Source organism: Macaca nemestrina, chromosome 6 (assembly GCF_043159975.1).
Source record: "Macaca nemestrina isolate mMacNem1 chromosome 6, mMacNem.hap1, whole genome shotgun sequence".
NCBI classification, from domain to species: domain Eukaryota; kingdom Metazoa; phylum Chordata; class Mammalia; order Primates; family Cercopithecidae; genus Macaca; species Macaca nemestrina.
The window spans coordinates 26,612,200-26,628,028 of NC_092130.1; the positions used below are offsets into that span (position 1 = coordinate 26,612,200).

The 15,829-nt window shown below is 42.0% G+C and overlaps 1 protein-coding gene and 1 long non-coding RNA gene across 6 annotated transcripts in view; one reads left to right on the forward strand and one right to left on the reverse strand.

Moving 5' to 3' along the window:
- LOC105482410 (glutamate ionotropic receptor AMPA type subunit 1) overlaps positions 1 to 15,829 on the reverse strand; it is a 322,484-nt gene that overhangs the window by 21,588 nt on the left and 285,067 nt on the right. The gene's annotated exons all lie outside the window — the stretch shown is intronic.
- LOC105482409 (uncharacterized) overlaps positions 1 to 15,829 on the forward strand; it is a 42,074-nt gene that overhangs the window by 16,395 nt on the left and 9,850 nt on the right. Inside the window, exon 2 of the long non-coding RNA XR_011624561.1 lies at positions 8,519 to 8,630. This is a non-coding gene — a long non-coding RNA (uncharacterized lncRNA). The remainder of the gene's footprint in view (positions 1 to 8,518; positions 8,631 to 15,829) is intronic.

Below are 15,829 nucleotides of genomic sequence, written 5' to 3' on the forward strand. Positions count from 1 at the left end.
ATATCACCTATGTATCTATAACCTATGTGTCTCAGCTATTTGGTAAACTCACCTATCTAGAATACAACAGAAAAGGACCAGAAAGTGAGCAAAGAAAATGTACAGGGCTATAAGGTAATCATTGTAGTTAATATTTATTTCACTGAGGGCCTATTGTGGGCCAGGTATTGTACTAAGCCCTTTACATGCTTTATTTCATTTAATCCTTATATGCCTATTTGGTTGTCATTTTTACTACTTCTATTTTACAGATAAACACTTAACTTGCCCCAGGCTGTCACTCAGTCCATGCATGTAACCATTGTGCTTTACACTGAGTGCAGGTGGGGTACTGTATGATCCTTGCCTGTGCTCATTTAGATCTTCCCCACCCCCTACTACTCAGTCCTTTTTAAACTTCTACTTTGCACACAGTTGTAATACCCAAGAATCTCCATTCTCTAAGCCCAAGCAGAACGAAGTCAGCAAATAAGAAAAGCCTCATCTTATGCCATTTCGTAAGATGCTAATTCACAACTTGACAACAAGGAAGGAGCCAAAGCAGGTTTTTTCTTTTCTATTAATTTTTTTTTTTTTTTTTGGTAGAGATAAGGTCTCACTATGTTGCCCAGGATGGTCTCAAATTCCTGGCCTCAAGCAATCCTCCTGCCTCGGCCTCCCAAAGTGCTAGGATACAGGCATGAGCCACATTGCCTGGTCTTCTTCTTCTTTTTTTCTTAAGGAGAGAAAAATGATGGTGCTAAAAGAATGGTGGCCTGAGGGCGATTTTGGTTCTGGAAAACTGCCCTATGATATTTGCCCTCCAGCAGATTCGCTGTATTCTAATCCGATGGCACTGATTGTTGATCATGATAGAGTTATCCAGAAAAGGTTGTGTTTCACATGTTCAAAACAAAAGTTAAAGATGTGAGTTTGATTAAAAAATATTTCCTTTATAAAATATTACATTTGAAAAGGCCAGGACCCTTGGAAAATCCAGGGGTCTGGAATAGCAGAGATGCTATCCCTTAGGCTAGCAGTAGTTCCCAAACATCTAGTTTTCACAGATAAGAAAAAAGTAAAATGGGTGTGGGAGGACCAACATAGGTGTATGTTAAATGTTAACTTGACTAAGTAGAAATGTTTAAAGAGAACAACTACCATCTGTTGGCAACTTCCTTTTATAGAAGTAAAGATGCTGAAATAATCAAAGAAATAGGAAGGACAACCTTGCAGAATAAAAGGAAGTCTTTAGGTTGAATGAATTTAGACACATTGCTGTTATTTTCCTCATTTTACCTCATGCTGGTGAGAACTTTGTCTTTGGCAAGCAGTGACTGGTCCACAGACTGGTGTTTGGAAGATGCTGTTCTAGAATAATCAATGTCTTTCAGTTGGCTAGATCTGGGGTTCAGTTTTACATTTTCATCATGCCTACCTAGGAACAACTCATTAAGGTCAATGTGGAATGTTTTGTTCTCTTCCCCAAGGTTCAAGTGGAGCTCACCAACTGTCTCTCAAGCCAGTGTTCATGTGTCTTGTTCACAGAAATGGGTACAAGAGGACCAACTTCAGTGGTACCTGGTTAATATCATTATTGTTATTTTGATGAGGAAAGGATTTTGGGGGAAAACTTTCAACTTGGGTTGTAATTGGTTAGCAAAGTAAGGCCATCTTTCTATTATAAAAATTGCCAGTTTTCCTGGTGCTAAATTATGAAGGGAATATATTGTTTAAGTTCTTTTATAAGACCAATTCTGATGGACCAGAAAATTATCGTTTTAATAAAAGGAGAGTTACGAAAAACAGGAGTTTTAGTGACTTATTAAGAATGCTTGAATATGCAAATAAGAGATTGGTCATTTTTTGTCTCAAAAAAATTAAAACAGAATGGGATGAACCTCAAAGACTAAAATGTCTTCAGAGAATATGTGGGTATTCCAGGCAAGTGAGTGTTCCTTTTGTTATAAACTTCTTCCAAATGCATTAGTCTCCTACCTGCCTCCTGTGGCTTCAGATTTTCCACTTGCCCTCAGGGACCATCTCTGGGGTTAGCCTTGCTCTGAATGAGAACCCCCAGTACTGGGAAATTCTCACTGCAACTAACTACAACTAGCCCTAGGCTAATCTATGTCAGCCATCTGAGCTTCAGTGTCTCCACCTGTCAAATGAGATAATAGAAGTTCCAACTCAGAATTATCCAATGGACTATCAATGAGCTATTTCATGAACCGACTTAGCTACTACTATTTGTGATAAATAATAACAACAACAATATTACGATTACCATCAAACTAAACATCTGAATTAAGTCAGAAGACCTGAGTTTAAATCTTAGCCCCAGCACTTATGGTGTGCCACTGAGCAAATCAATAAACTTCTCTAAACCTCAGATTCCTATGTGTAAAAGAGATTATAACATACACTGGACCCATAATAGAAGCTCAGCAAATACTCGTTAGCTCTAACTTACCTAGGATCAGAGGTGTGGAAAAGCAAAAGATGGCACAACATATGGATTAAGCTCTAGATTTTACCTGGAAAAGATTTTATAGACTAACAAAAAAGATTTCTGAGATTACTTTATTTTCTTTCTCCTGAAAGTGGAAGTCAGTTGCCCACTGCAGTTAATTAGTTATTCTTCATAGATTAGTGTTAATTAAGTTCGGCCTTACATATTTTAAAGAAATGTCTAAATAAAATGACTTGGAAATTGTTTTAGTTTCACGAGCTCAGAATGCTGTTGATAATTACATATATATTATCATATATATACACAACATATATATTTATATATCATGTATATAGGGGATATATATATATAAAAATATCAAAACAGGCATTAGAATCATACAAAGGAAGGTGATGGTCTTCCATTATGAACTTGTCCCATCTCCTTTGGAGTCTGGAACTCATTGTTAGACAACAATTTTAAGAAGCAATAACAAACTGGAGTGTGTCAAGAGATCAATTACCAGAATGATGTGGATACATCTGGAACCATCACATGTGTGGAATAACATTGAAGTAGGTGTGATTTAGGGCAAATATAAGACTTGCCTTCAAATATCTGAAGGATTAATTTAGAGAATTTAGAGAAAATTATACTATGGGTTCCTAAGGAGGAGAACTATGACCAATAGGCAGAAGTCATGGAGGACATTTGAGTCAGTATGGAAAAGAAATGACAGTAGAGCCAAAGGAAAATGGAATTGGCTGTCTTAAGATGAAACCCTTGCAAAGGAGGCATTCAGAAAGAGACTAAATTATTATTTGTTTTGATTTTATAGAAGGGACATCTACATCGAGTGGGAAACCCTAATACTTTGCCATAAACCCACTTTAATAACCTTGAATATAGCTGAGCAGCTATTATGTGCTAGCACCACAAGAGGTCCTAGGTATATACTAATGCATAAGACAAACATGGTTCATGCCTTAGTGAGGCTTACAGTCTAATTGGAGAAACAGGCAATAAGAGAAAATGTGAAGTGTTATAAAGGAAACAAAAGGTGAAGTAACAGAAAATGTCAAAGGTAGTCAGGAAACATGGGTCTGAGGAAGTGACATTTAAGAAGAGATTAGAGGGAGAAGAGGATTGGGTGATAAGAGATCACATTCTTATGGGGAGATGAGGTTGGAGAGGCTGGCAGGGACTCTGCAGGCCAGGATTTAGCATTTTATTCTGAGATTGGAGGGTCTTAGCCAGGGAATGACAGACCCTTTTAAACCAAGTTAATAAAGTTCTCCCAATGCAGGGAGGAGAAGGGACTAAACGGAGGCAAATGGGAAATGTGGAAGCCAATGAGAAGACCAGCGGAGGAGCCCAGGCAAGAGTGAATTAAGGATTGGAAAGATGGGCTGTACGTTCAGGATACATTTTGAGTAAGGGAGATAGATTGGCTATGGGGGATTGAAGGAAAGATTTGAGCTGATTTTTTCCTTGCGATTGTGTAGACTGAGGAACCATTTGTGGAGATGAGAGAGACTGAAAAGAGATGGATTTGGGAGAAGCCCAAGAGTTCAGCTTTGGATGCACTAAATTTTTTTTTTTTTTTTGAGATGGAGTCTCACTCTGTCACGCAGGCTGGAGGGCAGTGGCTTGATCTCAGCTCACTGCAAGCTCCGCCTCCTGGGTTCACACCATTTTCCTGCCTCAGCCTCCAGAGTAGCTGGGACTATAGGCACCTGCCACCACGCCTGGCTAATTTTTTGTATTTTTAGTAGAGACGAGGTTTCACCGTGTTAGCCAGGATGGTCTCGATCTCCTGACCTCGTGATCTGCCTGCCTTGGGCTCCCAAAGTGGATGCACTAAATTTAAGATGCCTGTGAGATGTCCAAGGGGGGAATCAGTTTTCTGGGAAGAGGTGCATCTGAAAGTCAAAGGAAATGGTCAAGCTGGACACATAAACTTGAGTCAATAAATTGATTAATAAAACAGACCTGAGAGGACAATCCGCCAAAATTTTGTAAAGGGCTCAGATACGGATGGCTATAATAATTACTTACTTGAATAAACAACCTCTAGTGGAACTTTTCTTATGCTAAATTCTGTGCTTGGCACTGAGCAAAGTAAACAAACATAAAGCAAACTATCAAACAAAAAAAGAATCAGGCATGGTTTTAATTTGGCAAAGTTAGTCATCTGAAAATTCCAAGATTATGAGAGATGTTTAGCATAAAGGAGATGATGGCTGTGGGTCATCAGGGGATGAAGCCAGGTCTATAGTCACTGACGTGGTGACATGCATGGCATTTATTCCCCAGGAGGGCCAAGGAGCAAAAATAATCCTCAAATGACTGAGCCCTGACATTCAGCCACTGGAATTGGTAGGTCCAGGGCAGCATTCTAAATATTGAATTATTTTTGGAATTCTTGGGGAGGAAAGACTTGGTACTCTAAAGACGATTTCTAGGATGACCTTGTGCACATTAAGGTCCAATATATCCAGCCTTGTGCTCTAAAGAAACTCAATTATCACATACTTGCAGGGAAATTAAAGTTTGAAAAAAGCAGCCAAGGGAGATATTTCAGATGATTTTAATTGTGTCTCAACTTATGAAAAGCAAAGGACGGAATATTGGGCTTCAATTCTGTAGCAATTGTCTACACTTCCACTTCCGGTTTTGAAACCTTGAGTTTAAGCATCTGAGGAGTGTTGGATAAAATGACCTTTGGAATTCTACCCAGCCTATGATAATATGCTTTGCTTCTCCTCCCACAAAGGCAACTTCAAATTTAATCAGACCAGGCTGCTGGGTGTGCTACTTTCTCAATCAGTGTGCCTCTGCCTGCTCCTGTGTGCTTGCTTCTTGCTGTTCTCCTTAACTTCTCTTTTAAGGCCTGGTTGCTCTGCAGTGCTCCCCATGTTTTCCTTGAATCTGCCCTTGAGCACTTCATTTCTCATTGACCTTTCCTTTAAGCTTGCCTGGCATCTACCAGTCAGTTCACTGCATCGCCTACTGCTATTTGATGTGTATTGGTCTTAGTCTTCAACTTGATTATAAGGCCTACAGAGTAAAGAGTTAGTGTCTTTGGGTCAACACTTCAAACATTTATGAAGATCAATTAAATGTTAATCATTGTAGGTACTTACTAGGAATAACAACTTGAACAAATTGTAAACCTCTTCCTTTAAGGACCATGCAATCTAGTATGCGAGGCAGAAATGTTTCTCAATAGTTCATGAAAGACTGTATCAGATTTTAAAATAAAGGGTTATGGAAGCACCAAAAAAGGAGAGAGGTGAATTCTGACAGTGGGTGGAAGTTAGAAAACCTTTAGGGAGTGTTCTGTGAAAAGGGCAAAGTCCCCACCTGGGGAGTGTGGTCATGATGAGGGGAACTTCAGGGAGATGAGGTTAGAACAGCTGACAGAGTCCTAATCGTGAACTTCCTTGAATGCTATGCTAGAACATCAACACTTTACCCATGGGCAGGGGAGATACGGGAGGTTTTTAAGCAGAGAGAGGCCTCAGACCAGCAGCCCATCTACACTCAGCAGAGTGAATGATACAGTCAGTTGTAAGCAAATATATACCAATTAACTGAAAAATAAAACGGCTCATATGAGAGGAAGAGACAAGGTTGAAAATTTTAACCCTGGATCCAGGGATCATGGAGATGGTGGGCCATTTCAAAGCAAGCAGGACTCACATGGAAACTTGAGGTTGGTTGTCAGTGGAAGAGGAACTAGAATTATTCTCTGAGATGCCAGAGGGCAGAATTAGATCAGGGAGACAAAACCACAGGGACACAGATTGCTGCTTAATATGATGGCAAACCTGGAATTATTAACGCCCTCTGGTAATTGCTACTTTAAAAGTGTGATTTGGTGGGACACTGTTCATGGGACAACTGTTTTTCAGGAACAACATGGAGGAAATTCACGAGCTTGATGGGATTAAATCAGTGGTTCCCAGACGGCTCATCCAATGAGCTGGAACTGGTTTGTGATAGTTTGCACTCATCAATGGGAAAAGAAGGAAAGATAAGGGTTGCGTAGTGAGTTTTCAGGACGTTGAACTTTTACATTTAAAGGACAGATCTTTGTTCGTAATTGATTGTTTCCTTCATTAATTTTTAGTGTTAATGTATTCCTTCTGTTATTAAATGATATTAATGAGAGATGGTAATTTTTTTTGTTTCCTTTGTCTTTTCCTGGCAATATAAAATATTGTCAAGTATCCACACTTTATCTTTTTTTTTTTTTTTTTTTTTTTTTGTAATTTTACTGACACATGATATCTGCAGCTTGGGATCCGCTGGGATTCTAGGGGAAGGGCCTTCAAGGAACTCCTTATCCACCCGTAAGAGGGGAGAACAGGTATTGATGAGCAAAGTTTAAACACATTTGCGGGGGCTATTTAGGGTGAGAATTTGCTTGCACTGTATTAAGGGTCAGTGCACAAGTGAGCATGGTCCTTCTAACTCTTCCTTCCATGGGGCTTGAGGGTTCAGGGGCACAGAGTCCTCTCTCTGAGAAGAAGGTCCAGATCACCTTTTCCTCCTTTCTCTTTTTACACTTCTCCCTGAACTAAGCAATCTTCCATGGTCTGTCACACATAGGCCTGTGGAGAATAAAAAACCATTTCGAGGGGATGACAGAGAAACCTTCTCTGGGTGGATTTTTCTGCTTCTTTTCCAAGGCCAAGCCAGGGTTCCTTTGCTGGGAATGGGGACCAGAGCCTCATTAGGAACCAAAGCTCATTTACCCTGCCACTGCTGAGGAAAAGCGTGGCTGAATTTAGGTAGGACTAGTACTGATGGGCCTGGGTCCTGGATGCACTCTCTTAATGGCTTCCTTTAGACAACAGTCTCAAAGTCCTCCTCTGTCTTTAGTCCAGTCTATGACATCATTGGCTGTGTGGACCATTTAAGGTAAACTGACTGGGCAGACAGCTAAGGCCCCATAGGACTCTGCTGACTCAGTAGGTTGGGGTGATGAGGGAACTGGGAGAGGTTATCCAGTGACCAAGCAGAAGAAAATAGTGGGGTTGTATCAGGAGTTTCAATTAAAATGCAGACATCCCCAGGTTCCTTAAGGTAGGATCAAAGTTCCCTTCACCCCTGACTATTCCAGATGGCGTTGCCCTCTTGAGTATACTCAAGGAACAGAGAGTTCTGTGATCTTATGAGAAGAAATGCTGGTCAGGCAGTGAATCAGCAGAAGACGGAGGCTTTGTCTTTGGTTTCTGACTGTACAAATAACACAAAGGAATTTTTTTTTTAAAGCAAACGATATATACAGAGTGCTCACTTAATTACTTCATGCTGGGTGGAGGAAAGAGTCTGAAGGCGTGATTTGAGTTCCTCATTCATCTCTGATCACATTATATGACATGTCATGTAACTATAGCTAGGGTGACCAGCTGTCCCAGTTTTCCTGGGACAGTCTTGGTTTTTGCACCAAAGTTCCACATCCTGGAAGCCCCCTAAACCCTGAGCAAACCAGGGTGGTTGATGACCCTAACTCTACCTCAGTTTTCCCATTTGTAAAATGGGAATAATTGCATGCTTCTTCTGCCCCGACTGCCTGTAGAGTGGGGAGCAAATGAGGTGACAGATGGGAAAGTGCTTTGAGAGTAATTCTGGACAAATTCAGGTAGCTGGATTGGAAGCATGACTAAAGCTCACCTCTACATTGGCACATGCACTACCTAGGACACTTCGCCACTTTGTGGAACCCTAGTCATCTTACAAGCTTCTAATGTGTGTTGTTCTCCGCAAATACTTCAGGAGTGACCCAAGGCAGAATGGAGTAAGCCTTCTGGTCCCATTGTACTTGCATGCTTTATCACAGCAAAATCTTCATTCCCTTACCCATCTCCACTCATCTGATCTGACTGAGAGCTCTATTGGCAAGAACCCTGGACACTGCAGAATAGGGAACACAGTAGCTGCTTCACAAATGTTTGTTGAATCAATGAGTACTTTTTAATTTCTGAGATAAACCACAGGGGTTACTTGAACCCCTCAAAACTGCACAGCAGTCTTAAATGTGCAAATACTTATTTCTGGTCCTGTAACTTTCTTCAGGGTTCTGTGAAGAAACCTGGTTAAGATCAGTGGAAACAGCTCAGAGACCTGGATAGGGATCTGAAGTCTGGCTCCTCCAGCAGGAATTCTACAGACAGCAAGCATTTCTAAGGTACGTGTGATACCTAGCCCGCCCCATATTGTGAGAAGCAGGTGTCAACAGTTCATTTGCAGCTCACAGTAAACCACATCTGGTCCTGTAATGCAGAAGCATTTGTCAGCAGCAGCAGGCACACAGGTCTGTGTCAGACACCTTGGAGATGCTTGACAAAAGATAACGGAGGGAATGAATGAAGGTCCCCCCACAATTAATGGAGGGAGTGGAAACACTATTCAGTACAACAGCCAGCTCACTGGTCTCATCTCAGCCACCCCTGGTTCAATGAAAGGAAGAAAAGCCGGGCCAATCCTAAGGACTGCGTGAACAGGATGCAGAGGAGGCCAGCAGGTCCATTATTTTCTTGTGGACTTTTAAATATACAGGATCACAATGCTGGAGAATTCTCCCCTTCAGTGGCAGAGAATGGCTCCTGAGGAAGAGAAGAAAACAGCTCCTGCAGGTCTCCCACCTCCAGCCTGACCCTGCTGGCACTCTCCCTTCTTCCTCTCCCTTTCCACTACCACCTGCAGCCCCTTATCTCTTGTACCTCCACTGTATCTCTCGTTTATGATGGGATTCTATGAGAGGTTTTGTTTGAGGAAGTGATTCCCTGCTGAAAACAGCAACAACAAAGATTGAAAAAGAATGCATGAATCACCCTTCCCTTCACTCCCGTATGGTATGCTTGCGGTGGCTTTCCTGAAATACCTTTCTCCCCATCTTCCTTCTGGCTGTTCTCTCTACTGGTAGAGGAACTGTTCAGGGACTGCTGCCTCCTCCTGGAGGCCTTCCTAGAGCTTTCACCCAGGGGACAGGCAAGATATTAATTCTTAACTGCATGTTTTCCTCACTGTGCCTTGTTTATTTATCTGTTTTTATGGTACTTCCTTTCTCCTTTACATTAGCGTTAGTTGTTACTGGGTTGTGCCTTCCTTTATCCTTCTCTTAAATGTGATCACTACTAAAAAAATTGTATAGTTTATATAAAAATTGAGATTTCTGGTTTATTTTGAACAATGAGAATATGTGACAACATTCCTACATGTCAACATTAGACTGGAATGAGAGGAGGCTGTCCTGTCTAGATAACATACCCTTGTTCACTAGCCTTCATCATTTCCTATGATCTTGCTAAGGTTCAGTGTCAGTTTTCATTTATAGCATTATGTAATTGATAAGAGCATAGACTCTGAATTCGGACTATCTGGGTTCAAATTTTGGCTCTGCCACTTACTCACTGTGTGAACTCTGACAAGTTAATTAGTCTCTCTGTGCCACTGATTCATTATCTGTAAAATGAGATTATTAATGGTACCTACTTCTTTGGGTTCTTGTGAGGATTACATAAATTAGAAAATGCATATGAGAATTCAGAGATGGCTTGCTACAGATAGCAAGTGCTCAATAAATGTTAACTATAATTATTATTTACCATAGTGTTTGCACTGTGGTTTTGTTTCTTAGAGAAATATTGTCTGCGCTCATGACTCTATTAAAAATGAGAAAACCACATAGGGTTTACCCCTGGTCCATTTTACTCATCTTCTTTACCTGGCCCTGGGGTGTTTGAGGTTGTAGCCCCTGCTCTAGATGATGCATCTTGGAAGTGCTGATGTCATAGTTTATTCATCGTTGTTTCCCTCAAGAGTACTGACTTGGCATTTTGAAAATACTGTACTTGGAATGTTGGTAGAATTAAATTGCATGACCATAGTCATGTACTTGCATTTTTTGCTTTTAGGATGTTTATTAGTAATGGCCAAAGAGGCCTACAAGTTGTCAGCTGGTTTAATTTGTGTTATGTGGTCTATATAGTAGGACTAGTATTTCCTGCTTCTCCATGAATCAGATGGACCAGGCACAGCAACTGCTTTGATAATGTGCTCGGAAAGTCACCACGTACGTAGAAGTTGACTAGGTAGGAACTGGTCTATGTGATAAGCAATCAGTAGGGGTTTCCCGCAGGCTAAATTCTCTGCTAGATTCTCTGGGAGAGTTGGCCTTTGCTTCGTTGACCTGGAAATATGGATGGGGGGCAGAATACAAGCCAAGATACAGGAGTCGGGGAAAGTTGTGTTTGTGGGCCACAGGGAGATTGGGTGGACTAATGCAGCTATTTTTTTTTTAATATTCCTCCAAAGGAATAAATTTTACTCCCAAGAGAATAAAGAATATAATTAAGAGGACATTATCCTCTTTTATTTTTGCTAGAAGTTTGTTCTGAGGAAGGATGAATAATATATGCAAATTTCCCTGCCTGATTTTCTTTGTTTGAGGACTCTGCTGGTTTACTGTGTGAGACAAGGTTGGTTCCTTTGGTTAGGATTCACCTGGGCTTTTGCCCCCTTTCCCTCTGAGGAACAGGCTGATTACAAACGATTGTTAAGCCATGATCTTAGCCTGTGGGGCCATTCACAAAATGTTACAGGGACAGATGGCTGGGAATTTCTCAGCAGGGGTTCAGCTCAGGGCTACCCCTTATCCCTTACTTTCTGCCTGCCCTCAGAGACTGGGCTTCTCAGACACTGGAACTTTCTACCTTCAGGCATATGGATGAATGCAGTGTGGCTGTTACCTGAACACTCAGTATTCTGAAATTTCTGCCATGTTGCAATGTTAGCAACCCTAGTGTGGTCTAGCCCAGAGGAGGTAATCGCCACTAATTTGGGTCAGATACTCCCACAAACAGAAGAGATGGTGAGTGTGGAGGGAAGCTGAAAGGGAAGGAGAACTGGGGGGAAGAAAGTGGATTCATATTCAAGAATTCCTCACTTAGCATGAACTCTTCATAAGGGATTCATTGTATTCCCAAGACAATCTTGTGAAACTTATAGCAAGATCTCAATTGGAAGATGAGAAAATTAAGTTTCAAAGACATTAAATAAGGATAATTAACACTTGTCAGGCATTTTACTATGTGTCAGGCACTGTGCTAAACACTTTGTATTATCTCATCTAACCACACTTAACAACCACAGAAATAAATGCCAGAGTTACCTCCAGTTTTTTACATTTGGTGCAAACTAAGTCTTAAGGAGGTGAAGTCACTTGTCCAAGAAACAGTTGTTATTGGCCGGGCGCGGTGGCTCAAGCCTGTAATCCCAGCACTTTGGGAGGCCGAGACGGGCGGATCACGAGGTCAGGAGATCGAGACCATCCTGGCTAACACGGTGAAACCCCGTCTCTACTAAAAAAATACAAAAAACTAGCCGGGCGCAGTGGCGGGCGCCTGTAGTCCCAACTACTCGGGAGGCTGAGGCAGGAGAATGGCGTGAACCCGGGAGGCGGAGCTTGCAGTGAGCTGAGATCCGGCCACTGCACTCCAGCCTGGGCGGCAGAGCGAGACTCCGTCTCAAAAAAAAAAAAAAAAAAAAAAAAAAAAAACAGTTGTTATTAACTAGCAGACCTGGGATTCATACCAGTCTTGACTTCTGGGTCATACTGCGGCTTGCTACTTTCTCAAGATCACATGGGACGTAAATGTGGGAGGCAGAATTTGAATTCAGGTCTCAGGAACACCAAAGCACATTTGCTTTCCAAACCCACAAGCCCCAAGTGGCAGAGCTGGGACAGATATCCAACCCGTCTCTCTCGTGGTCTTTGTATTACAGCAGCTGCCTTCGTAGAAAACGCAAAAGACCTAGCAAGTCTGAAATTAAGTTGCTGATGGGAGGGAGAGAGAGGAAAAAAAGAGATGCTATTTTTGACAGAGACAGCCTCTTAAAAGAAAGCAACATACAATTTGTATATCAGCAGGAGGAGCGGTGCTTCAGTGGGCAAATCACAGCCTGCACTGAGCTGCTGTTCTCACCTAGGTAAAGGCCATTCATTTCCCTTATTCATCTTCCCAGATACATCCCTGCCACCTTACTCTCACCACTTTCCTCCTCTTTCTCTCTTTAATGTGTTGCTTTGCCATTTATGAGCTTCTCAAGCAGGCACTATAAAATGGAGCTCTAGGCCAGCCATGGTGGCTCATGCCTGTAATCCCAGCACTTTGGGAGGCTGAGGCAGGTGGATCATGAGGTCAGGAGTTTGAGACCAGCCTGGCTAACATGGTGAAACCCCGTCTTTACTAAAAATGCAAAATTAGCCTGGTGTGGTGGTGCACGCCTGTAGTCCCAGCTACTCAGGAGACTGAGGCAGGAGAATCACTTGAACCTCCGAGAGGCAGAGGTTGCAGTGAGCCAAGATCGCACTATTGCACTCTAGCCTGGGCAAAAAGAGTGAAACCCCATCTCAAAAATAAATAAATAAATAAATAAATAAATAAATAAATAAATAAATAGCTCTAACAAGAGTTAGTGCCCATTTGTCTTTGTGATTTCACCAGGATCCTCCAAAATAAATTAGCAGCGTGGATCTGCAACCTAGCCTAGTGCTTCAAGACAGAGTGCTTAGTTTGTGGAGGCTACCTGACATCTCATGTCCCCTGATGTTTTCCCTGGACATTTTGAGGATGCCACCTTTTAAGGCAGTGATGGGTGTCTCGATTAGCACAGAAGTGGGTTGTGGAAAGAATGAGGGTTTCAGAATCAGGGTTTGTACCTAAGCTCTGTTCCACAAATCACTTTGAGAACCTGGGTAAAGCATTACCCTCTGAATCTTAGTTTTCTAAACTGTGAAAGGGAAATGATAATATCTAAATCAAAAGGTGAAGGAAGGATTAATGTACGACCATCACAGGACACTGAATGCATTGCCCAGCATATCATTGGCATAAAATGGATGTAAGGCTCCCCTACCCCACCCTCTAAACTTATGGCACAGTTGGTTTAAAATGACCTGTTTTTCATTGCTGAAAGAAACAAAAAATATATAGAATTTTCAGGAGCATAAAAATCTTTAGGAATGTTTTTGCTTCAATGTGTCATGGGCAAGCAGGGGAACCTTAATATGCATCAGATGTACAGTTTTGCATTTTTATGTAGGTATAGGGTAAGACATCCACCTGTGGTATGACTCTGACCCTGGAGAGGTTCCTTGTCCCCAACAAATACAAATGGTGCAGAGTCAAGCAAGGATTCCCTAGGGAATTCAAATAGAGCAGAAAGCAAGCCATTTCCCTTATGAAATCTGTTTTCTTATTTGTATATTAGTTGGATAGGATCAATGCTATTTGTGTGTGTGTGTGTGCGTGCATGTGTGTGTGTGCGTGCGTGTGTGTGTGTGTGTGATGGGGGGTGGGGATTAAATAATCTTTATTATCTAAATAATCATCCCTTCCTCATAATTTACCTCCTTACATCTTTGAGAGGGCATTCTTGCTTAATGAGTGAGAAGAGGTCTGGAATCAGGTTGAATTATGTGATGAAGATGAAAACAATATTACCTCCATGGTGTTGTTAGGATTAAATAAGATAATGCACATCACTTCTTAGGAGTGCCTGAGATGAGTCAGTGCTCAATAATGTTAACAACAAGTCTTATCACCATCCCTAAAATGCTAAATAAAGCGCTTGCCACTCCTTTGTCTGGACTTTTGCACCAGACTACTGCACCAGTCTCAGGAAGCTTTCTCCGTACTCTCCGTAATGCATCCCACGTGCATTACACGTGTGGTGTAATGCATCTTGACCTGAGAAGGCTTCTGAATTGATGCAGCTCTCCTTTGCAAACCTCCAGTCTCTATTGAAACACACACACATACACACACACACACACACTCTCTCTCTCTCTCTTTCTCTCTGCCTCCCTCCTTCCTTTGTCTCTCCCTTCCAACCTCCCTCACTCCCAACCTCCCTCCCATTTTTTTTCTATCTCCCCTTTTATCCCCCAATTTCCTCTCTTTCTTCCTTTCTCTCCAGCTCTTCTGAGGACGCAAGTAAATCCAGCCTCTCCACTCAGAGGGCTTTGTCTCTGATCAGGCCCGACCTGGGTCACAGAGTTCATGGGGTTACCATGACAACAAGCATCCCTGGCTACCCATCAGGAGGTAAGGACCAATTGAAAGGGACTGTCATTTCCCTGGGACATACTGTATTTATCAACAGCAAGCTCTGCACCAGTATTATACTACGGGAAGACAGGCTGTTACTTGTGAGGGTGGGAGGGAGGGAGAAAAAGAAATATTAGGGTTTTATTTTTTAGCATGTTCTCTGTGGGGGAGGACCACAAATTGTTCTCAGAGACATTTTATTTCTAATGCAGCCAGTGTATGTGAGGGGGATGAGGGTGGGGCTCATGTGCATTTCTGATGAACACAGTTGGTTTTACAAAAAAGAAAAAAACAAGTTCTTTGGCTCAAAAGTGTCTTTTTAGTAGGTCTAATCGGAGGAGGAGAGTGGTAGAAAATGAACACTAGTAAGTATCTTCTGTAACAGGCACTTCATGCTATTTCATCAGATCGTCAAAGCAACTGCACAAAATTATTATTCCAGTTTTTCAGATAAGAAGACAGAGGCTTATGAAGTTCTAGTGACTTACCCAGTGAGGTCAAACTCTTGACTGGAGGTGATCTGACTCCAGGAATTGTGGTTGTGAACCATTCCAGGAGGATTCCTGGTCACCCCCCATCATATCCATCCCCCTGCTCCTTCAGAGCCTCCTTCTCATGTTCTGCCTCCTCAGACTCCATGCGCGTCGCCTCCCTGACCTCTTCTAGCCCTCGTTCCCAGAGTGGACTGCTGTTTACTTAGAACAGAGGCACCTAGGGGACTTGTTCAAATTGCATATTCCTGGATCTGCAAAATCAGAAGTCTCAAGGATTGGAGTCTAGGAAGGGGCATTTTAAACCAGCTCCCCTGAGTCATTTTGATACACACTGAAGTTGGGAAGGACTCTTTAGAGCAATTGACTCAATGCCACACAAAAAGGCACTTGCTTATTTGTTTCCTAATTATTTTCTGGGTCAATGTGATTCTCTAAAAGAAGAGAACTCTCTATGGCTTTCTGTAACACTCAGGTTAGCATTAGGCCAAAAAAAAAAAAAAAAAGGTTCTCAGGGAAGGCCTACTGGACCTCATGGAAGATACAAGAATGTTTTATCATGCCAGTGTCGGGGATGAGCAACTAGGAGGAAACCCTCAGTGCCTGAAAGTGAGAGCCTTCCCTACAAAACCTTGGTGATACCTCTTCCTGACTCACAGCCTTAACCACCCTCTTTTCTTTAGCCAGATGCCAATATGCACAAGCAACTCTTGCTAGATTATTTTCCAGCACAGGGTTACGTGAAGAGATAAAAAATATACTCAATGGGAATGCCAGTGAGG